This window comes from Drosophila takahashii, chromosome 2L (assembly GCF_030179915.1).
Source record: "Drosophila takahashii strain IR98-3 E-12201 chromosome 2L, DtakHiC1v2, whole genome shotgun sequence".
Taxonomy (NCBI): Eukaryota; Metazoa; Arthropoda; class Insecta; order Diptera; family Drosophilidae; genus Drosophila; species Drosophila takahashii.
The window spans coordinates 28,300,988-28,326,291 of NC_091678.1; the positions used below are offsets into that span (position 1 = coordinate 28,300,988).

The 25,304-nt window shown below is 35.7% G+C and overlaps 1 protein-coding gene and 2 long non-coding RNA genes across 4 annotated transcripts in view; 2 read left to right on the plus strand and 1 right to left on the minus strand.

Annotated features, from left to right (window-relative positions):
* The first annotated feature begins 1,632 nt into the window (after positions 1 to 1,632).
* LOC138911963 (uncharacterized) lies at positions 1,633 to 2,259 on the plus strand. Its single transcript, XR_011417590.1, has 2 exons — positions 1,633 to 1,745; positions 1,804 to 2,259. It is a non-coding gene; the product is annotated as an uncharacterized lncRNA (long non-coding RNA).
* Positions 2,260 to 6,499: 4,240 nt separating this feature from the next.
* The window catches only part of LOC138912040 (uncharacterized), a 189,583-nt gene continuing 170,778 nt past the window's right edge, over positions 6,500 to 25,304 (plus strand). The window contains exons 1-2 of one of the 2 annotated variants that reach the window (XR_011417678.1): positions 6,500 to 6,819; positions 6,880 to 7,104. The gene's annotated coding sequence lies outside the window, so the exon portion shown is untranslated. The remainder of the gene's footprint in view (positions 6,820 to 6,879; positions 7,105 to 25,304) is intronic. The other variant, XR_011417680.1, reaches the window with a different exon arrangement.
* Positions 22,372 to 23,019, minus strand: LOC108062258 (uncharacterized). Its single transcript, XR_001770164.3, has 2 exons — positions 22,811 to 23,019; positions 22,372 to 22,752 (listed from the first exon to the last, which is right to left on the minus strand). It is a non-coding gene; the product is annotated as an uncharacterized lncRNA (long non-coding RNA).

Below are 25,304 nucleotides of genomic sequence, written 5' to 3' on the forward strand. Positions count from 1 at the left end.
AACGCCTTTTTAACTTATTTTGTTTAAATACAATAGTTTTAAAATTATGATTGACCAATTTAAATTTAAATGTATATATTAGCTCCAGTGAGAGCAAAAGTAAACAAACAAAAACTTCTGATATCAAATAAAAACCCCTCTTAACGAGGTAAAAAACTAGTGACGATCGCACTTTCAACATACAAAAGTTCTGATATCAACATTTGTGACGAAAAATTATTACATTTTATGTAAAATTTTCTCATTCGGCACGCTGCAATAAAAAAGCCTGTGAGGAGAGAAGAAGACAAAGCCTGGACTAGTTTGCTAAGGCGGGCCGAATCAGAAAATTTTAGAAAGTGTATGTAATGAGGAATGTAATAATTTTTGTCACAAATGTTGATATCAGAACTTTTGGTTGTTGAAGGTGCGATCGTCACTAGTTTTTTACCTCGTTAAGAGGTGTTTTTATTTGATACTTTATAGGGTCGGAAACGCTTCCTTCTCCCTGTTACATACTTTTGCACGAATACAATATACCCTTTTACTCTACGATTAACGGGTATAAAAACTATACCCAAGCGATGTTCTAAAATATTGAAAATAAGTTTATTTGCGTTCCAAACTCAAATTCTACAAAATAATAGAATGCCAACGGCGTTCTTAAAGGAAGTTTATTCAGCAATTAAAAATAAAAGTTATGTAGATCCCATAAAAATCAACAATCCGCGAGAGTTAAATTTAATAATACAATAATGAGCTATAGCTCAGAGATCTTCACCATTTGGAAATTTAAATTATGAATTTAAATTATGCTCCAGTCAAAGCCAAATTCCGCATGGTGGTGGGTTCAACGAGCTCAGAGTAATAGAAGCGGGGGTATGGGATAAGGGCGACAGCTGCCAGATCTCCCTCTCCCTGGGGATAAATTAGTGGTTTTGGTCTCTAATATAGTCGTATGCCTGAATGTCCCGGCCATTTGTCATTTGTCACCCCTGTCGGCCTTTCCTTGCCGCACTGATTTTATATTTATTTTATTAATTCAAAATTACCATAAAAATATTTCCGAAATATTTTGACGCTTGGCATGCGTTTTCACCACGACTGTGCCCAAAGCTTGCTGGGGGTGGCTGTTATTATTTTGACACTTACCAAACAATTGGCATGCGAAATGAAAACCCAGCTGCCTCAAAGAAGCAAGAAAAATAACAGAAAGACGTCGGACTGAGGGAAAATTTTATTATGGAATTTCGTAAATTAAATATTTACACGACAGCTGTGCGTGGCTCCTCGGGCGCCATTCGAAAGCGTATATATTTATGAACATAGCTTTCCTCCCTTCATTTGCCAACGTTGATTCAATATTTGGCTCGGGCAATAATTGAATTTAATAGACGGCTGGGAAATTTCTTGCGCTTTAATAAGGTGTCTCAAAAGACAGGGCTCCCTTAAAATGGCAGAACTGATATTCATATGCAGCATAAAATGATTTTACCTGTTCAGATTGGATCCTTCGTATCGACTGGCTCTCTAACGGAATTAATTAAATTACTTAAAGCAGTCGCCTAACCAAAGTAAACAATTAAATTGGGCGGTGAAATATAAAAACAAAAGTAAATACTTTAAAAACAAGGATGGTTCGAAACGAGCAACGTGAACTCGCTGAACGTTGTGTCACTAATTCAGGTAATTTGTCACTTTATTTACATTTTAAATAAAAGCTGTTCTTGCTGCTGCTGGTCGTGGTGGTGCTTCTGGTAAGGACAGTAAGTAACCGAGGGAAAACCAATTTTCATTTTCATTTTCATTTTGCGGGCCACGCAGCAAACGAAGAAGACAAAAACAAATGAGTAAACGACGTGCGGGCCAAAGCACGAAACACAGACAGAAGCGAAAAAAACCCTTTTCCGGCTCCACCGCCTTCTTTGCGGAGGCCCCTTTCCCCCACGCGGACACAAGTGTCGAAGCCAAAGGACAGGCAAGTAAAAAGGGCCCAGCCACGACCAAGAAATGCGATTAAAATTTGAACATTGAAGCGAAAGGCAAAAGGCTCTTTTGTGGTAACCGTCACTCTAGTCGAAGGGTCCAGCCTTAATTTGAATGAAGTGGCAACATTGATAATAGCCCGCATCTGCCAGAGAAGACCTTATTCCCCCCACGCAGTGTGATGCTTCCTTCAAAATAACCTGCTTATTTTCATATTTTATGTGAAAAGAGCAAACACTTAGTCAGGACTTATGCAATCATTTAAAAAATTAAAAGAAAATATAATTCCTCGAATTGCACTGCTCAACCGTGGTTTTGGTGAAGACCAGTAAGCATTACCTTTTAATACCCTTGCAAACGGTAATATATTTTGGTCACAAGTTTGTAGCGCAGTAAAGAGACGAACATTTGGGCACTTCCACGAAAAAGTCCATTAAGCCAAATACCTTTAAGCTTGAATAAGACATATTTCCGCATAATTTTCCCTCGATATTAGTTTCTGATTAGTTTGATCCTGAACTAAAAATGTTGAGTATAGTTTAATTATATTAATGAAAAACACTATCAATACACATATGGCTTGTTCCACGTGAAACGTGACAGGCCAATTTGGGTAAAATCTGAGAATCAATCAAAACTTTTTTTTTCGATAGAAGATTGAAATATAGGGATCGGTTTTTTTTACCGTTTATTTTTAAAAAATCTTTTTGTAAATTAGCTTTGATTTTTTAGTTATGCATCACTTGAGATTTTAATCAAATAAAAACACTTATTAACGAGGTAAAAAACTAAAACTAAAACGATCGCACCTTCAACGTACAAAAGTTCTGATATCAACTTTTGTGACGAAAAATGATTTTAGATGCGACTAAATAAGTACGCTACCTAAAATTTACTCGTTTGGCCCGCTTTAGCAAATATTTAATATCTACACGAAAGTTTTCTGTTGTAGCGTGCCGAACGAATAAATTTTAGGTAGCGTACTTATTTAGTCGCATAAATACCTTTCAAACGAGATGCAGCGCAAGTCTGTAGCTTTAGTAGTATAGAAGTTACGGTTTTCCGAATTTTAGCTATTTATAGCTCTTTTCCCGCTAAACCAGCGAGTTTTTCCAGAAGTGGTAGAACAAAAGTTTTTTATATCGATGTGATGAACGTCATATAAAATTTTCAAAACTTAAAAAACATGTTTTGGACAAACTGACAAACTGACAAACAGAATTAAATTTTCATTTTGGGAAGACGTAGAAAATCTTATTTGGCTATAACTTTTGAACGGAGCGTCGGATTTTATTATATGACCCCTTATTCGACGGGTATTTTCCATAGGAACACAAATAAAACATTGCGAGGGGGCATTTATCCCAACCGGCCCCAACAGCTCCAAAATTCGAAATTTGCACTTTTTCACTTTTACTGCTCTCTCTCTCTCCCAAGCCAATTGATTTTCTTAAAGTCTTGGTATGCAATCCTTTAAGTTTTTGCAATACCTTTCGATTGGTGTATTACTCATTACGATCGGACTATCACAGCAGATTTTCAATTTTGCGGCTATATAATAGTAGTCGCCTTCGCACACTCTCCTGGTGCGCTTCGTCACTACATGGACTGCCGTCCATGGTGATATCTTAATATCTTTCAGAAATTTATTTTTAAAATTTTTAAATTTAAAATTAAGTATTTTTTAAGGAAATTTAAAATTAAAAAAATTCACGCGTAAGAAGAGAACACCATAGTGCTTTCCCTTTCTTACATGTTGCGCTGTTGTTGCACCGAGAAAAAAAACCGTTCTCAACGTTCTTGATTTCAGTATTTCCGTGCTCAAAAGTGAGCCAAGAACGGTTTTACTAAAATCAAGAACGAGTGTTCTTGATTTGAGACTACATTTTTGAAAATAAGTATTCTTGATTTCAGTATGAGTCTTCTTGGATTAAAGAAGAAAAATTCTTGGATTCAAGCATAGGCGTTCTTGGTTTCAAGAATAGGCGTTCTTGGTTCCAAGAGTAAATCGTTCTCGGGTTTATTAATTTCACTCTTACCAAGAAGAACGTATTCTTGGTTTCGAGAAGAAAAATTCTTGGATTCAAGCATAGGCGTTTTTGATTTCAAGAATAGGTGTTCTCGATTTCAAGAATGTTCCACTCTTGATGCAAAAAGGAATTTTTCAGAAAAATTAAAAATTTCATATATTCACATTTTTTTATTTTATTAATTTTCTATTTATTATAGATATAACATAGTTACAAATTACTTAAAACTAAACATATTTAAGTCTAACAGCAATCTTATCATTATTAAGTAAGTACGAATAAATTTAAGTAACATACATAAAACGTACAATAAATATAAAGTTTTATAATTTTAAAATGTACCTTGCCAAGCGTGCTACCTCCCCAGGTGGATCGATACCAATCAGCGATGTTTGTTTCTCGCTCTTTTCCTGATTACGTCCCACAAACTGCAAAATTTATATATAGTTTAAATAACAATAAATAATACAAATTGTATATTATTTGCGAACAGCTTCTCCCGGAACACAATACATACATAAACCAATTGGCGGAATCGCCTCATTGATCTCTCCTTGTCCATGAAGATACTCCAGCGCCTATAAATAGTTAAAGTATTATTTCATATTACTTTTTTAAAACAGAACCTTACAAGCGCAAGCACGCTCCTGCATAAACACACATATGTATACATACATAGATGCATTTAGCGTGGCGTCACTTTTTTTCACAAACATACAAATTCGAAGTATTTATTTATTATATAGCTTATTTTCATTATTTTTATTATTACACTAATGTTATTATTAAATACTTACGTTTGAGGAAGGGGAGCGCACTCAAAATATCTAGTTCCTCTAGAAGGTTCTTTAAACGTGTGTCGTCCGCGTGTGTACTCCGCTTCACTGGCCGAAAAAAAAAACGAGCATTTGACGAGAGCCGAAGTGAACTTCGGTAGCTTGCCGAAAAATTCCAGAGAGAATGTCTCTCTCATTTTTTATCTCTCTCATTTTTTTTTCATCTCTGAGACGAAGTTGAGAACGATTTTAAGAATGCTTGGGGACGATTTCAATAACGTTCATGCTTGATAAACGAAATCGAGAATGATGTATTCTCAAAAAGCCAGATCAAGAATGGTTTCAAGAATGAAACCATTCTTGATTTCAAGAACGTTTGTGCTAAAAAAAGTGAGAAGACAAAGTACTGAAATCAAGAATATTCGTTCTTGATTTTTTCGTTCTCAAGTTTTCTCAGTGTGCTTGACGCAAAATTGCTAAACTAAAATCGTTGTCTTTAGTAGTAGGTCTTGCAAATACAAAAATTTTATTTTACCACTTCGTGAAGAATTGATGAAGCAATATTTATACCCTTGCAGAGGGTATTATAATTTCAGTCAGATGTTTGCAACGCAGTGAAGGAGACGTTTCCGACCACATAAAGTATATATATTCTTGATCAGCACCAATAGCCGAGTTTATCTAGCCATGTCCGTCTGTCCGTTTCTATGCGAACTAGTCTCTCAGTTTTAAAGCAATTGCGATGAAACTTTCCAGAAAGTCTTCTTTCTATTGCAGGTAGTACATATGTCGGAGCGAGCCGGATCGGACCACTATATCTTAAGGCTCCCATAGGAATATTCAGACAAATATAAGAAAATTCATTGTAACTTTGTAGGAAGTAGGCGTTTTGATTTTTGACAACTTAAAAACAAAATTTAAATAGACACGCTGAATCTGGATTCCCTAGAACTGCACCGAGTGAGTATTAAACTATAGGTATTTACCTTATCTGCAAGGGTATATAAGCTTCGGCTGGCCGAAGGTAGCTTCCTTTCTTGTTTTAATTTTAAATTTTCTTAAAAAATACTTCATTTTAAATTAAATTTTTTTTTTAAATATTTTTCTGAAAGATATTAAGATATTCCACAAATTTGCATACCAAATACACAGGCCGACAAAATCAAGACTTTTTCTTGGCCCAAGAATAAACGCTACAAAACCTGAAAGAATTTTAGCTGTAGATTACTACCTCATACTTGAACACTTTCCAACACGTCCAAGTTTTTATAAATCCGTGGTCAAAGTTCCAAATTTTCGATTTTTAGCAGGGATCGTAAATAAGAGTTAACCTATTCCAAAAAATTGACATATAACTCTTATTCTCCAATTTTTATTATAAAAGTTGACAAATAACTCTTATTTGTTGATTTTTATAATAAAAATTAAAAATAAAAATTGAATTGAAATAATTCTTGAACTGAGGGGTGCATTGGTTTAAAATTTAAATGTATGTTATCTACGATTGAATACCTTTCTGTTGATATGCCATATGCCTCTAGAATATTTTTTATAATGTACCAAATGGGATAAAAAAATTAAAGTTAAGCAAGGGTGCATAACAGACGACATATAATTACAAAAACGGGTTAAGTAAATTGCATTCTAAATCACATATAATCCGAGATCTATTTTTTTAATTTTAGAAACATAAGTTATTTGATTGATTCCGACAAGAGATTGCATCTTTAATTCGACAGCACTAATTTCAGGGCCGAAAAAGAGCGTTCTACGGAGACCTGAGTAGCAGGAACGCATATAATATTATAACTGAAACAACAACAGCAAAATATTATATTACTTACAAATGATAAATATAAAAATCAAATAACTTACCATCTTGAGAAAAACATCTTGGTCGCTCGTGGGAATCGAACCCCTTACCTCACAGTTTGCAGTCAAAAACTCTACTAGCTGCGCCAGGAAGTCATCACGTGAGGCGCTGTACAAAGTACTTTCACATTTTGTTGCCTTGGGCTCAGAGTTTATACTCTTGTTTAGCCATTTATGTGAGTGTTAGATTACCCAAATCTTATTTTGTATTAAAATATACATATTATTGAGTTTAGAAAAATTAAAATGACGCAAAAAATGTCCACCTTTGCGTGGGATTGAACACACACTTCCGAATATAAGCGCAAAAACAAATAATCCGCTCGCTTTAGACCCCTAGGCTACCGATTGGGGCGATTTTCTAAGATGTAAGGCGATTTTTTCTGTGCTTCAAAGAAACATTTCTGAAGAACACAAAATTTTTCCAAAAGTGGAGAACAAGAGGAGCTGATCTAATTTGGGTAAGTTTCATTTCTGAAGAAATAGAAATAGAAACGGATTTCCATTTGGTTTCTACATTTCACTTAAGAATTAAAAAAACCCGCCCCGTGGGAAGCCCTTTTTTTAATTTTTTATTTTTAACAATTTTTTTCGAGATTCCAAAGTCAAAAATGCGTTTTTCACCTACAAAATGTAACTTTCGGCTTAAAAAAAATTATTTAAAGTTAAAAAATTAAAAAAAAACGCTTCCCAGGGGGCGGGTTTTTTTTATGCAGAAAAATATGCGACAAATTTGAAAACGATCGGTTAAGCCGTTAAGAAATGCCGATGAACACGGACTTTCGAAACGTGCCATTACGTACCTAAAGTCTTAGAGGTTAGGGTACTAATTTTAGCATAAATTCTAAAGTTTTTTCCGATAGACTTAAAACTTTTGTTGTATATGTCAATAATAATAATATGTTGTTAAAATGTCAATCTACGAGAAAAAAATTTAAAAATAATCGATTTTTTTTGTGCAAGATCTACCCTTCCCTTAGGAATACACTCAAAAAGTTTTTTTTCTAACTTTTTGAAAATGGCCATAAAATGAAACTTTCTGAATTTTAGAAATTGTTTTCTTGAATCTATGTATCTATGAAAAAAGACCATAGAAACAGAATATTATTAAAAACTTTTCTTAAATTTAGAAAAATGATTTTTATACCCTTACAGAGGGTATTATAATTTTGGTCAGAAGTTTGTAACGCAGTGAAGGAGACGTTTCCAACCCCATAAAGTATATATATATATATATATATATATATATATTGATCAGGTTCAATAGGGGAGTCGATATAGCCATGTGTCTGTTTCAATACCGTTTGCGAGCTCAGTTTAAAAACTACCGTCTTAAAACTTTCACAGTCATCCTAAAACATGTCAAGTTTGAAAATGGACCCGATCGGACGTCTATGTCCTATAGCTCCCATAGGAACAATCGGATATAACTTGCAAAAACTGAAGATTTTTCGGGCAGTGTTAAAGTTATTGACGTGAATCTTTCCAAATCGTATTTTTTTGTGCATACCTTGATCAGGGTAAAAGCGCGTTCCGATCGAACGTCTATATCCTATAGCCCCCATTGGAACAAAAGGGTGGAAAATTTTAAAATTTAATTTTTTTTATTATGAAATATTTTGTTTATTAATTCATGTTGCTATTGTAGTCAAATTTTAATTCGTGAAATCTGCAAGGGTATTAAAACTTCATCTTGCCGAGGTTAGCATCCGTCCTCGTTTTTCTTAAATCAATGGTGTTTTTTCCTAGTTTGCTCTTCAAAATTGTTCTTAAATTAATTGCGATTTCGCCATTAAATTTCTGCACCCGAAACTGATGAGAGGCTGATAAGAAGCGGGTAATATTAAAACCATTTATTGTTGATATTTACATTAACTTTATTTCGTATATATCATATGTATATGCCAAATGATCTGGCAATAGTTCACTAATCCGAGTATGATCCAAGCGCATAAAGGGCAGTAGCAGTTCGTTTATCCAATGGAATGGCTCGGCTAGAAAGGATCGGAAGCGAAATATTGGTCGTTGCAGCGCAGCCACATAGGCTTCCCCGTTTCCATGATCTTGACGTTTGCTTCGCGTGCGCCATTCGTCCATTAAGGCGACCTCCAGGTCGCATTTGTGCGCAGGTGCAAAATCTGCTTTGACCGTATATGGCCATTCCATATTCAAATGACACGTTGACAGGCGACTGCTGGAAAAGGGCACATCTCCCTCTTTCTTGCGCACAATATCCTTGTAGGCGTTTCTGCTCCGTCTCAGATTCTGTTCAGTGAAGTGCCGCCGCAGAAGCTACTGCTGTCGCGGGTCGTGTTAAAGATTTATTTAAATGACTGTTCAGATCTATACATATGAACGCCTTCTACAGCAGATCCTTTTGCTTTCTGGCGTAATAAATGCTCAAGCAGCGTAACGTGGGATGTTGTTATTGCTTTCATCATTGCAGCAATGCACTATGGGGCATTAGACCACCTTGGTTGGCCAAAACCCATTTTTTAAAAGTCGTTAAAACCAAAAATGTTGTTTGAGGATGTGTTAACAGAAGACAATTTAACAATGTTACGTTTACAGAAATACGATAGAGGTCGCCTCTGTTAAGGTAGAAGCTGTTAAATCAGCTGTTCGAAATGCTTTTTTTTCTTGACGTTTTAAGTTGCTTTAAATTTGAGTTTTTAAGCAATCTAAGTAAACAATTTGGATTGGATTTAAAGGATTATGCTATGTACTAAGTAGTTGTGGGGTTAGACTACAAAAATCAGACGGGCTTTTCTTATAAATGAGTGTTAAAGGGAGAGGTCTGACAAGTACATTTGTGAAAGAAAACTAAATTTCAAATAGAGCAACAAAGTGAGTCCAGCGGAGTCCACTTCTGGAACCTATTGCGATTTGTAGATTATTTAATTGTTGTTAAAATGTATATGGTCAGAATCGCCACTTTTTGCCACATTTTCTGTAATTTAATTTTTTAGACCATAACCTCAAATTTCACACACCCATCGTTTGCATTGGTGGCAAGGAAGTAAGGACTTTTCTGGCTTTAAATTATTATCAAAATAGAGTAAAAATACTTAGCTTTGTCATTGACTAACTTAAGTGGACTTTAGCGGCTTTAAAACGAAAGTTCCGCTACAACTTCAACAAAAAGTCGTAGAAATGTAGAGTAAATTCTTTCCTTTGTCGTTTTTTTATTAGACCGTTAGGAAATAGTCGTCCGATTTGTACGAAACTTTTAATATTGTTTTAAAAACTTACATAATTGCCATTTCTAAAGTTATGTGCATTTATCTCCAAAAACAGCAAATTTAATTTGATCGTTTCTATGGCAGCTATATGATTAAAAATAACGACTGGTAAAGTTTCAAGTTAATATCTTTTGAATTAACCGAGCTATTAATTTTGGCCAACAAAAGTGGTCAAATGCCACATAGTGCAATGTTTCCACGCTGTTCAATACTGTTCTGCAATTATCAGTAACAAATTATTTTAATTCATTGTTTACTTCAGCTCGCAAATGACAATAGCAGAACAGCTGTTTTCAGACGCGTTTGCCAATGGAAACACCTCACGTCCGCCTATCGCGTTGCCAATCGAAAATACACAAAAATACCGAAAAATGCCTTAAGCCTAGTACTCAGTTCGGCTAAGAGTTTCACTAGTCGAAAAATATTAATCATTTAGTGTGACCGAAGTTTTCGGAGTTCATGTAGCATGGTCTTACTCTCAGCAAACAAATCAACTGGCGCCAATTTTAAAATATTACAAAACGTTGAGCCGACCTGGGTCGCAAGCTTTAAATTCCCTGTTGGAATGGCGATATGTATTGCAGCAACTCCTACAGGCAGTTTTCCATTGGTTTTTGTGGTTTTCCTTCCATTTATACATTGTTATTGGCAAACCGCTTCTGCACAAACACAGCCAAAGATCAAATTTTTTATTCTTTGGGCCGCGGCTAAAGGCGTTCATCGGAATTCATCCGCTAAATCTAGTATTTTTTTGGTATTTCCTTACCATTTCCTTAGCTGAACTGAGTACCGCGGTGAAAAAAGTCCCCGGCTAAAGGCTTTAGCTACCTATTTGCCTCTCGCTTACTCCTATGCTTAGCTAGCAGTTTTCGTCGTACTGAGTACTAGGCTTAAAGCCTAAGAGTTTTACTAGTCGAAAAATATTAATATTTTAGGGTGACCGAAGTTTTCGGAGTTCATCCGCAATGCATGTAGAATGGTCTTACTCTCAGCAAGCAAATTAACTGGCGCCAATTTTGAAATATTACAAAATGATTAGCCGACCTAGGTCGCAAGCTTTAAATTTGCTGTTGGAATGAGGATATGTATTGCTACAACTCCTACAGGCAGTTTTCCATTGGTTTTTGGGGTTTTCATTCTATTTATAATATGTTATTGGCACACCGCTTCTGCACAAACACAGCCAAAGATCAAATTTTTTATTCTTTGGGCCGCGGCTAAAGGCGTTCATCAGAATTCATCCGCTAAATCTAGTATTTTAGTGGTATTTTCTTACTATTTCCTTAGCTCAACTGAGTACCGAGGTGGGAAAAAGTCCCCGGCTAAGGGCTTTAGCTACCTATTTGCCTCTCGCTTACTCCTATGCTTAGCTAGCAGTTTTCGTCGTACTGAGTACTAGGCTTTAATAAGAAAGTTAAAGTGCGGGTAATACTATATATTAATAATACTATAAATAATACTATAAAAAGGTAATTCTATATATTAGCGGGCGATTTTTTCTTAAATTTTTTTGCCTTCGGCGCAGTCTTTCTTTTACTTTATTTTGTAAATGCACTACTTTCAAATACTTCCAATTCGGGAATACTTTAGCAGAGAGATTTCTAGGCCATAAAAGGTTATTAAAGAAAACCTGGAACTTTACCTCAATGGTAATGCGGAAAAGTGTTCATAAAAACTATTTAAATTAAAAAATTCTACATTTTTTTTTATAGAAACTCATTTAAAAAATTTAAAAATTATATAGGAACTCATTTAAACAATATATTAATTTTATAGGAACTCATTAAAACGTAATTACTTTGATTGAAAATATGAGAAAAGCAACCTTGTTTTTTATAGCAAACCCGGGAACTTTGAAATTCAATTACCAGAGAGACCACCAAGCTCTTTTTGCACGTAAATTCTTAAGAAATCGCGTCCATCGAGGATAATTTTTTCGCGAATTTCGGGGGTGAGCCCGCTAATGTAGGGGAGAGGTCTGTAGGTTCAGTCGGTCTGTAAGTTGAGACACTCAATTTTCTCAAAACTTATCCACTGAAAAAATTGTTTTTATTTTTTTTTTTAGTCCTTTTTAGTGACAAAACTTTTGGGGAAAACATTATAAGCCAGGCTGTAGCCAGATTAAAGCTGTGAGAGTCGTGTACCATTTTGCACCAAAAAAGTTTTGGTCTACTTTTTTCAAAATTCCATTTAAAATTAATAACGTCCTTAAATTAACTTGGTAAGAGATTTAAAACATTAGTATATTAACTGTTAACTAATTCAAAAAAGAATCAGCTTAATGTGACAGTCAGAACAAAAGTTATTAATTTTTTCCCGAAACATCCCATTTTGTGTAAGTTGAGACACTTTGAGCGTGTAAGTTGAGACACCCGTTTTTCAAACAAAAAGGCCTTAGGCCAACAGAGGTCGCTTTCTGCCTAGTACATTTCTTTGATATTAGGAGAAAAGTGATTTTAATTGTTATTTGGTCTAAGTTCTTAAAAAATAAATAAGAAATAATTTAGGACGAACTAAAATTGATTAAGTTAACATAAATAAATAGTTCCTTATAGTTTGGAGTACTTTTTGTGTGAGTATTATTGACTTTTAAAAGTGTCTCAACTTACAGACCTCTTTTTCAAAATGTCGTTTTTTGGCACTTTTCAAAAAAAATAAATTTTCAGTTTTCCCTAAGGAAAAAAAATATATTTTTTTGTTTTTCATTAAGCTAATAGACTAACCTTTCGATCAGTAGGGGAGTGTAGGGTAATTTGACGAGTAGGGTAATGTGACGAACTCGTCGAATCTCATATATGACGTCACGACAAAAATTCCAAATAAATGTAGTCGTCTCCCCTTATCGTGTCGACAATGTATTTACAGTAATATTAATAAGAAGTCCCGTAATTTGTTCGTGAGGTAATTTTCGCTAAAAATGTGGTGCGCAAACTAGCAAACCCATTCAATTTACTTGTGTTTCAGCAGTGCCAGAGCAAAGATGAGTGGAAAATAAAATCAGGCAAATATATGCACGTATACATGAGATCTTTATCAACAGTTTTTGGTACCTCGCGTTTTTTTCTTTTGCGCCGTTTGAGAGTGACACCGTTTTTGCTCCAAGTCTACCTTGTAGGGTATCGTGACGAACTTTTTGTAGGGTATTGTGACGAACTTTTTTTATTCAAGAATTTTAACTGTTATCGTTGATTATTTGTAAAAAAAATATAATAATACCAGATAACATTTACTGCTGCAGTTTTATTGTTGTTTTTAATAGTGACGTCAATTTAATTTAATTTAAAAAAAAATTTGCACTTTGACCATTTTTTTTTTGTAAGTTTGGGTATTATCTTATTACTTTTTTCTTTTCCGTATCGAAAATAACCTTTCCGTAAATAATATATAAAAAAATGTATTTTTTTGTTTGTAAAAAGGATGGTTTACACCAAACGCTGTGGGATTTGGCTACGTTGAAATTTCGAATCCAAATTTTTTTAGAAATATGCTCAGTAAATGTAAGCAACTTTCTGCTTTTACACTTTTAAAAAATATTGATTTTTGGAGAAGTTACATTAAAGAACAAATCGTTCGTCACATTACCCTACAACTTTTGAAAGTGCAAAAAAAGTAGGGTTCACGCCAAACGCTGTGGGATTTAGCTGCATTGGAATTTCGAATTTCGAATTTTACAGGGATATGCTCAGTAGATGTAAGCAACTTTCTGCGTTTACACTTTTGAAAAATATTGATTTTTACAAAAGTTACATTCAAAAAACGAATCGTTCGTCACCTTACCCTACACTCCCCTACCAAATTCATAAGTAAATGTCGAAATGGCAGATTAAAAACAAAAGGTGTACCAACCTACAGACCTCTCCCCTACAGTATTACCTATTTTTATTTAATTTTTAAACGCTGTTCACAAATCAAGATTTTTAAACTTAGCTTAGCAGCAGTTCAATAAATCTTGCACAAAGCGGGCCTGGCGATGGGGTTTGATTGAAAACCAAACTGCAATTTGAATTCTTTAGCCGTAGAGGAGTCTCTTCAGTTGCAAAAAGAGTATACGTATTTTTTGTAGACAGTTCTGGCATGAATTTCCGGTACCAAAAACACATGAAAAAATGCGGCAATAGGGTTACTCTATTACAAAAAATTTATTGCATTGTGCAATTGTAATTGCACCCAGTGCGGAAATTTTTGCCTTTCCTTTCGAAGCCCTTATTGACGCTAGCTATGTATCTTGGATTGAGAACTGGAGTTGTTTAGCCAACAGCAACAATCGTTTAACCATCAAATCAAAACATAAGACATTTTTGTTCTTTTGTATCGATAATTTTCTATTCGCGGTTTTAGGGTCTGTTTAGGTGTTGTATTTCATAATTTTTGACAAAAAAAGGAGTCTGAAGCCCGTTTTCTTGTTCGTACTTTTGTTTGCCTGCCATCCTTCGTCCAATTATGAACCCAATTCTATATGTAATAGAATGTCGAAAAAATGTATATTAAATATATTTATCTCAATAGAGCAAATGTCTACGCCCCTGGCCATGGAGTATTTCCCATTTAATGAATTAATTCATAGATCAACATTCAAACTTCAGTCTGAATCAGGGAGCGTAAAAGTTTAACTTTTATGGATAAAAGTTATGTTTAACGGTTATTTTTCAATTTTTTTGCCTTAACCCTTATGAGAGTCGCAGAAAATGTGGATACATGTAGTACACAGAAAAAAAAACTATGTAAAATCAACCATTTAATAGTGAAAACTGTCCCAACCCATAAAAAATAGAAAATTCACCAAAAAATAGTAGATTACCTATAAAATAGTAGATGACCTACAAAATAGTATATAACCCGAAAAAAATTGTTGTTTTTTTTAATTTATGTTTTTAACTTTTTTATTTTTAATTTAATTTGTTATGTAAATTTATATGGAAGTTATTTATAGACACTTACATTTCACAGATACTTAAACTTACAAATCAGGTTTTTTGCCTCCGCTGGGAATCGAACCGGGGCCGCAACCATCGGAGTCGAGCACTCAAACCACTAGGCCACAGAAGAATGATTTTCTTAGAGGATAATCTATAGACTTGAAATCAACATTTAACAAAACAAAAAAAAGAAAAACATCATCTGCAAAAGCGGGATTTGAACTCACGACCCAGAGATTATGAGTCGGATGCTCTAACCACCCTAAGTCCAGAATAATAGTTGACATACAATTTATAATCGTAATTTTAAAACAGCAAAATATATGAAGGAAAAAAATAGTTGTGTTACGATATTAATTGTGGTGTTACTATTTAATGCCCAAAAAAATAAAACAACGAAATACACGCAAACAAATAAAATAGTTTTGCTACGATATTAATTGAGACGTTACTATTAACTTTCCAAATGAATATAACAACAAAATACATGCAAATTTCGTAAATAGGTTTTCTACTATTTTAATTGTTAAATACTATTCAATGACCCAAAAAATAAAACAACAAAATACATGAAAAATTCAGAAAATAGTGAAATACTATTTTTTTATGTTAATTTTACACAGTTTTTTTTTGTGTGTAGAGTAAAAGGTTATATTGTATTCGTGCAAAAGTATGTAACAGATAGAAGGAAGCATTTCCGACCCTATAAAGTATATATATTCTTGATCAGGGTCACTAGCCGAGTCGATATAGCCATGTCCGTCTGTCCGTCTGTCTGTCTGTCCGTATGAACGCTGAGATCTCGGAAACTATAAAAGCTAGAAGATTGAAATTTTGCATGCAGATTCTAGGAGTTTCTACGCAGCGCAAATTTGTTTCAAAAGGGTGCCACGCCCCCTCTAACGCCCACAATCGCTTATATACAATTTTAAAAAATTCAATATTTCGGAAAAGTAAAAATGCAGTTTTGTGGTGTTTAAAAATACCAGAGCTTGCAAGTTTTGGTCAACCTTTTCAAAGTGTTAGGAAAAAACCTGTCACAAAAACCCTATGACAACTGGGAGTGAGCTAACCCCTTAAAAGGGTTTTTGCTTAACAGATGTTACGCTCAGACCAAAACCCTTTTTTTCAGAGTTATTTCGGTTTCGGTTTCTACTGACTACTTTGCTCGGTCTGTAAAGGAAAACGGTCTTTTGTGAATGTATGAGTGTGTATGTGTGACCTGTTCAGTAATGCTTCAGTCGTAACATTGCTTATATAATAATTTACGACCCCAAAACTCCACTTTTGGCATATCCTTCTTATGTAGTAATTAATAACCAAATCCACGTAATAAGAAGCGAATCTTTTAAGCTGCAAGAAATATTAGAGCTTTTTAACAGGTTAAACCTCCTTTAGCAGTTTCAAATTTTGTTTATGTAGCTTTAAATCAATTCCTAACTATTCAAAATATTTCGAAAGATTTGAAGGAACGCGCGATCCATTTTGTAGGAATAGGCTTGGTTGGAATACTTTGAGCCATTTTTATACCCTTGCAGAGGGTATTATGATTTCAGTCAGAAGTTTGCAACGCAGTGAAGGAGACGTTTCCGACCCCATAAAGTCTATATATTCTTGATCAGCATCACAAGACGAGTCGATCTAGCCATGTCCGTCTGTCCGTCTATCCTTCTGTCCGTCTGTCCGTCCGTCTGTCCGTCCGTCTGTTTCTACGCAAACTAGTCTCTCAGTTTTTAAGCTATCGGGATGAAACTTTCCCAAAAGTCTTCTTTCTATTGCAGGTAGTATATATGTCGGAACCGACCGGATAGGAACGATCGGAAAAAAAAACGTTCAAAAATTCTAGCTTCGGTGTTTTTTCAAGAATTACCTTCTACTCTTGGGAATATTATTTTTTATATATTTCTGAATTTCGAACTAAATATTTTAAAAATCGGATCACTATATCATATAGCTGCCATAGGAACGGTCGAAAAATTAAATGGAAATTGATAGGAAAACAAATTATATCTTTGTTGATTTTTATTACATTCTCTTCTACTGGGATATGACTATTTTTAAATATTTCCGAATTTCGATTTTAATTTTACAAAGATCGAACTACTATATCATATAGCTGCCATAGAAACGATCGAAAAATTAATGTAAAGTAATAGGAAATTTAACATTTTTGCGATTTGTAAATTAATAGGATTAAATTAGGATAGGATTAAACTGCCTTAGGAAAATCGGTTAACAGTTATTTGCAAGCTCTGAAAAATACCTATCGAAATGTAGAAGAAATTTTTTAAATTAAAGCTTTTATCTCCATCTCCTTCGCACTCTCTTTAGCTGAGTAACGGGTATCTGATAGTCGGGGCACCCGACTATAGCGTTCTATCTTGTTTTAAAGCTAGGGCCTTGAAAATTATAATATATACTCCCTTTGCACAAATAGAGTTTCGGATTTTTCCACTTCTTTAAAAAACCTTACGGTTGAAAAACACCACCAACCCACCACCTCCCCATTATAGTCAACCCCCTAAAAATATTCAGAATATTTTTTTTATTAGTAGTAGTAGTAGATCTTTTATTTAATAAAAAATATTGGGGGTTGACATAATACATATATAAAAATTACTTTCTGACATAAAGACATTTTTTAAAAAAAGATATAATATTTTAATCAGCATGGTTTTAAAACCGTCAGGTGATCACCGTGCATATACAGATGACTTCCCATTCTAATACACCTGGCTTCCCGGGTCTTCCCCAGATACCAGATCGTTCGAATGAAAAGCGCCCATGCATGCAAAGGTGCCTCCTATATCGATTTATCAAAGATGATTCGGCCAATTTTCTCCATTTAGTATGTTTTGGAATTCCACGTAGCCTAACTCGTCTTTTTCCCAGTATAATCGGTCTTCCCGTTCTCTTCGGTTACAGAGTGTGCATTCCTCCGATTGGGCTCGTCTATGTGGCGCGTAGTTTAGTCGTAGTATCTCCACTCTAGTGGTCGCTAAAATAGTTTTTCGTGCCTAGATTGTACTCAAGCGTTCTGTAGTGCTCTCGGCTCTCACTTTGCCTTGCTTGTTCTTCTGCTCGTTGCCTCACTTGGATGTTTATCGCCTCGAGTATGTTCTGGTGACTGTCCTTCCAAGTGGTCTGATCGTCCCAGTCGAATTGCACGTTAACACTGCTTGCTAAATGACACCACTCTTGAAAGCACTGCGATTTGCTTTGTAGCATGTGTGATGCCACAATTTTTGGAAGCCTCCTGTCGTTAAAGGACATCACTTTTCTGATGTAGCTGAAGTGACTATTCAGTGTACTGCAAAAGAGGGGGGCTAGTCCTGTTTCTAGCGTAATTGCGTAATTTGGTGTGTTCGATGCCAACCTAAAGAGTCTTTTTAAGAGAAAAGTTAGCAATTTTTCTACTTCTTCGCAATACGTGTGTCCCCAGACTTCGGCAGAATTACACATTATGGCTTTTGCTGTGGCTTTATATAACTTGTATTTAATGCTACTCTTGACTTCTTGCTTTGCCAGGAAAGAACTCCAAGTACTGTTCCGTGCAACTTTGGCATCCTTTAGCTTTTGTTGCAGATGTTTTTTGAAGCTCATGTTTGATGATAAGACCGTTCCCAGATATTTGTACTCTTTTACTACTTCAATTTCGGTACCATTCAACGTCCATCTTTCATCTCTGGCCAGGCGTCCCCTGGGATCTTTGATGCACATAACTTTGGACTTGTCCAGGTTAATTTGGAGATTCCAGTTGGTACAGTAGGCGTGGGTGTAATTGATCATATTTTGCAGCGTTTCGGGACTGTCTGCCAGCATCACCATGTCGTCTGCGTACATGAGCACTTTAATCTGATGGTCTGCAAATAAGACTCCTCCCGGTAGGCCTTCTGTGATGTCATCAACGAATAAGGAGAAACGTAAGGGACTAAGCAGACATCCTTGCTTAACTCCGGTGTTTGTCTCAAACCATTCAGAGAGGGTTTTTCCATCCCATACGGCTGTGCGGTTCTCTGAATAATGATTTTGAATTACTTAGAGCATTTTGATTGAGATCCCTCGGTTACTCAGCTTTAGGATTAATGCCCTCCTGTCGATCGTGTCGAAAGCTGCTTTAAAATCAATAAAAAACAGGTACATTTTTTTCTTTTTTTTATAGAACTCCGCTGCAGTAGATGTTAATGTAAAAATGCTATCTACTATCGAGTAGACTTTCCTGAAACCGGCTTGGTACTCGCTTAGAATTTTGTTTCGCTCTACGTACTTGGATATTCTCTCTAATAGTATCGACGTAAAGATTTTTTGGACACTGACGAGGAAGGATATTCCTCTGTAGTTGGCAGCAGCTTTTGAGTCACCTTTCTTAAAGATCGGGAAAATTATGTTGCGCTTGAAACTCTCTGGTGCCATACGGTCTTCAAAAATGCGATTATACACCAGCGTTAATAGGAAAATTAGCTCCGTTGAGGCGTTTTTGTAGAACTCGGCCAGAACTCGATCAAAACCGGGGGCCTTGCTTACTTTGCTCCTTCGGACTGCATCTTGGACTTCGCTGAGTCGTATCGGTTCGTCGAGCTCATTTATTTCCACGTATGGCAGTGCGTAGTTAATCTGCGTTCTGCTTGACAGAGCTTTGGCTGCTGTACTGTTTTTAGTTTTTTTCTAGTTTTTTGACAGTCTTGCTTTAGAGAGAAGGTATGTGTAGCCTATGTCGTCTGAGCTTATCTTATTTCCATACATCGCATTTAAATCGGCTGGTTGACTTTTGTGGATTAGTGTTTTTTCAGGGTTATAGTGCATCCACTTGCCTTGTATGTTAATTTCATCTCCCCTGTCCATTACTTTGATGCTGTTGTCAACCGCTGCAAGATGGCGTTTTAGCTGGAGTAGCACTAGTTTTTGTTCCTGCTTTTCAATGCTGAGATCTTTTTCGACGAATATTTCAGTTCCTGCTAGTTTTTTCCCGTTACGTAAGGATTCGTTGACCTTGGATGCGGAGTCCAGCTCCGCTATTACGCCAACATTGTTTGACCTCTCGTAAATTATCCGCGTGCTTTGCACCTCAACCTGTGGGATCTCCAGTTTGTCTCGCAGTAACTGCTGAACTCCAGTTTTTGTGGCTTTCTCTTTGTTAAGTCCCTTTATTATTATATTTTTGCTGCGACTTAGTTCAACCAGCCTGTTAAGCTCCTTTTTGTCCGTGATTCTGTCGCGTTTCAGTTGCTCGTTCTCGGCTTTTAATTGGTGGTTTTCTGCCTGCAAAGCTTCTATTTTCTCCGAAACCCCTCCCAGCTGTTCCTTCAGTTCTCCAACATCGCTTTTCGTTGCCACGTTTTTAAGAACTTCCATCAAGTCGCTCTTCGTTGGTTCTGGTGAACACTCGGTTCTTCCTCTATTAGCTATCTGAGGGGTGATCGCAGCCTCCTCCTTAGATTTTGGTGGGGTTCGCATCATTCCTCCTGCTCCAGGCATTTGAAAAAGTTATTTATCGCGTTTTTTTCGCTCGGATAATTTTTCTTGGTTTTCCTGCACCCTAGACGCAAAAAAAAAATAGTGTGGCCAAAAGTGGCCAAAATGATGCTTACAAGCCGACGTGTTTTCCTGGAGATCTCGGGCGGCTGTGTTGATGCCGTGGTGCCTGTTTGGTGTGTCTTCGCCTGGGCCGCGGATTGTGCCACAGTTTCGGGTTTGTTTAGCCTTGCAACGCTAGTAAGATGATAAATTTCCGGAGCCCGACTCATACACGTCCGCACTCTTTTGATACTCCTGATTTCTGTCCTTTTTTTTATTAAAAGAAAACATATTTATTAAGAAAACAAGAGAGAACGCTATAGTCGAGTGCCTCGACTATTAGATACCCGTTACTCAGCTAAACAACTTAATAGAAATATGCCTTCTTATATGTTTTTCGCCGCTCGATTTTTACCCAGGGATCTCTTTCTAGAAGAGGCTTTCTAGAACTTTCAATTCTGCCTAGCACATCTTCCGTCTCTCTCTAGCGCAGGTAAATGCACTTGTGAAAAACGTATACGAGCAAAAAGAGACAAAATGCGCGCCCCATTTCAAATAATTTAAAATTTGCATTAACAAAATGTGAATTAGAGTGACCACAGAAAAAAACGCAATGCCATTTCCTAGATGGCGCTAGTGTATATTGTATTGCGCCATCTACCGCCAGATATTGGTACTACTGGTCATGAAAGGCGGAAATGTAGGCGCTGGCCAGGTTTAAGCGTTTATTGGGTTTGTGGGCGTTAGAGTGGGCGTGGCAATTTTTTACTTGGCCAATCGATAGGTATTGACGAAGCGAATACATATCAGTTACTATTTTCATAATAGTTTCAAAACTGTGAGCGTTAGAGGGGGCGTGGCACCTTTTTGAAACAAACTTGCGCTGCGTAGGAGCTCCTAAAATATTCATGCAAAATGCCAATCTTCTAGCTTTTATAGTTTCCAAGATCTCAGCGTTCATACAGACAGACAGACAGACAGACGGACAGACAGACGGACATGGCTAGATCGACTCGGCTAGTGATCCTGATCAAAAATATATATACTTTATGGGGTCGGAAACGCTTCCTTCTAGCTGTTACATACTTTTGCACGAATACAATATACCTTTTTACTCTACGAGTAACGGGTAATAGAGTAACCCTATAGCCGCATTTTTTCATGTGTTTTTGGTAACGGAAATTCATGCCAGAACTGTCTACAAAAAATACGTATACTCTTTTTGCAACTGAAGAGACTCCTCTACGGATAAAGAATTCAAATTGCAGTTTGGTTTTCAATCAAACCCCATCGCCAGGCCCGCTTTGTGCAAGATTTATTGAACTGCTGCGTCCTTTCCAGTGCTGCCATCGCTTAGCTTGAAAAACAGGACAGATAAGCCACAAAAAACAGCGAAAAAAAGGACAAAAAATTTAAAAAAAGGACAAAAAAAAGGACAAAAGTAAATGCGCCTCCATTTTTCTGTTTTTACCAATGGGTTGTATATTTACTTAGTATAAATGGATTTTAAATAAAATTCAATTATGTAATGATCTACTGCTCCCGACTCACAACCTTCTTTGTTTGATCATTTTACCATGGTAAATTTTTGTGCGTATACGTAATAATCTAAAATTATTAAAATAATAAAAGCATTTCAAGTAACTATATTGGTAATACAAAAAAATTTAATCTGCGTCAAACCCGAATAAGAGTCGTTGAAATTTTTTTCTGACAAAAAAGCAGAGAGTAAAAATTGAGAAATTTTTAAAGTGTTTTCCTCTTTTTTTTGCTACAGAAAAAATCGTACCATAAAGAAAATCCATCGACTGCTTTACGTCTCTTTAATAATTTGTAAAAAAAATTATTTTTTAAGAGCCGAACTATAAAAATGATGGTTAGAAAGGCATTTTAGCATATAAAAACAGGTTTATACACTTTCGACTAGCAAAAATAACACTCAAAACCTTATTTTTGAAAAAAGGACAGATTTCCGGATAGGGGATGTTTGAAATTTTTTCCGGATAAAGCCGTTAAAAAAAGGACAGATCTGTCCGGAAAAAGGACAAAATGGCAGCACTGGTCCTTTCCCACCCGCATCTGCCGAGCGACGGGGAAATTTTTATTGCCAAAGCTGGATACTTTGATTTGAGAAAATTTCAATTAGCACAGCCCCCACCACCCAAGAACAGAGTTCTACCCTGTATTACACCTCATGGGGAAATCTTTCACACGTTCCTGAAATCCTTCTAAAGTTTAGCAGGTGTACAGGCCGTACGGCCAACAGGCGGGTCCGCTCGGCCCGCAGCCTTTGGGTCCGCCACAACTCGAGTAGGTACAGTCTCCAAGAGAAAAGGCGCAAGGGCCACACCAAGGTCCACACCAGGGACCGCATGGCCCCGAAGGTCCGTAGCCATAAGGACCGCATCCAAAACCGCCGCACATTATGTCGTTGATGCTGTATAGGACGGTTTTTCTATAGAAACAGCTCCCGAAAGATTTGTCACCATACTTACCTAAACTTCACGGAAAAAGAAACTAGAAAATTTTAGGTGGAAACTAAAAAATTTAAAAGTGAATTTTTATTTAGAGATTTTCAGTCCCTACGTGGTCTACCAGAGAGCTCCAGATAAAATTTTCAACTGAAAGCTGAGCATTGGTATTGTTTTCGATTCAAAGTCTTTCTCATAGCTTGCTAAACAGCTGTTTTTAAAAGTTCCGTACAAGTGACAAACACACACACAAAAAAATTTGCTTGGTAAAGTTGACCAATGAATATAGTTCAATAACTATAAGAAATAGTAATTTAACAATAAAAATAGTCGGTCGTGTATTTGTTTTTGCTTTGCGTACTATTTAATAGTTAAACTACTATTAAAATAGTCACGCTTAAGGGCGTTTGTATTATGTTTTTATTTATTTATTTATTCCGCCAATGGATTAAATCCTTATCTGGCTAGTAGGTTATAAACTTAAATCTAAGATTAAGAACTACAGCTACTAGCCGGTAGGAAGTTAAATAGACGCAAAGCCCTTAAAAGTGGCCCATTCCGAGCATAATTGGTCCTAGCAGCACTTTCAAAAAAGGGGACCATGGTACGGAGATTCCTGGCTGGGGCATTAAAGGTAATTAAACTCAAAAGGAAAGGACTATCAATGTTACCAATAATTAAGTCATTCACGAAGAGTAGGCCCGCTATTGAACGACTGTCTTTAAGACTATAAGTATGTAGTAGGCGACATTGGCTGGAGTAAGATGGAAATGGTTCAGAAAAATGCAACGGTGAAAACTTCAGAAATTTTTTTTGAAGCCGCTTAACCCAATTGCTGTGCACTGTGCTTGAGGGTTTCCAAATAAATGAAGCATATTCCACCCTTGACCGAACAAATGCAGAAAACACTGACAGTCTTGAGTACAGGTCCCTAAGCAGGTCAGTATTTCGTTTGACAAATCCGAAAATAGCATATGCTTTGGGCAGGATGTAATTAATGTGGTGATTGAAAAGGAATTTGCTATCAAAAAGGACCCCAAGATCCATAATTTCGTTCAGATCAAGGAGTGGGTGATCGTAAATACATGACAATACGGACCACTGACATTTGTTTTGATTAAGTGGCATTTTGTTCCGAGTGCACCATAAACTAAATCTAAAACTTAAATCAGAATGCAGCAAATAAGTGTCACTTAACGAATTCACCGAAAGCACTATGGGGAAAAAGTCCGTTTTTTTGGCATAAACTCTAGTTATACCCGTTACTCGTACACACAAAAAAAAAAACTATGTAAAATCATTTATTTAATAGTGAAAACTGTCCCAACCCATAAAAAATAGAAAATTCCCCAAAAAATAGTAGATTACCTATAAAATAGTAGATGACCTACAAAATAGTATATAACCCGAAAAAAATTGTTGTTTTTTTAATTTATGTTTTTAACTTTTTTTATTTTTAATTTAATTTGTTATGTAAATTTATATGGAAGTTATTTATAGACACTTACATTTCACAGATACTTAAACTTACAAATCAGGTTTTTTGCCTCCGCTGGGAATCCACAGAAGAATGATTTTCTTAGAGGATAATCTATAGACTTGAAATCAACATTTAACAAAACAAAAAAAAGAAAAACATCATCTGCAAAAGCGGGATTTGAACTCACGACCCAGAGATTATGAGTCGGATGCTCTAACCACCCTAAGTCCAGAATAATAGTTGACATACAATTTATAATCGTAATTTTAAAACAGCAAAATATATGAAGGAAAAAAATAGTTGTGTTACGATATTAATTGTGGTGTTACTATTTAATGCCCAAAAAAATAAAACAACGAAATACACGCAAACAAATAAAATAGTTTTGCTACGATATTAATTGAGACGTTACTATTAACTTTCAAAATGAATATAACAACAAAATACATGCAAATTTCGTAAATAGGTTTTCTACTATTTTAATTGTTAAATACTATTCAATGACCCAAAAAATAAAACAACAAAATACATGAAAAATTCAGAAAATAGTGAAAAACTATTTTTTTATGTTAATTTTACACAGTTTTTTTTTTGTGTGTAGAGTAAAAGGTTATATTGTATTCGTGCAAAAGTATGTAACAGATAGAAGGAATTTCCGACCCTATAAAGTATATATATTCTTGATCAGGGTCACTAGCCGAGTCGATATAGCCATGTCCGTCTGTCCGTCTGTCTGTCTGTCCGTATGAACGCTGAGATCTCGGAAACTATAAAAGCTAGAAGATTGAAATTTTGCATGCAGATTCTAGGAGTTTCTACGCAGCGCAAATTTGTTTCAAAAGGGTGCCACGCCCCCTCTAACGCCCACAATCGCTTATATACAATTTTAAAAAATTTAATATTTCGGAAAAGTAAAAATGCAGTTTTGTGGTGTTTAAAAATACCAGAGCTTGAAAGTTTTGGTCAACCTTTTCAAAGTGTTAGGAAAAAACCTGTCACAAAAACCCTATGACAACTGGGAGTGAGCTAACCCCTTAA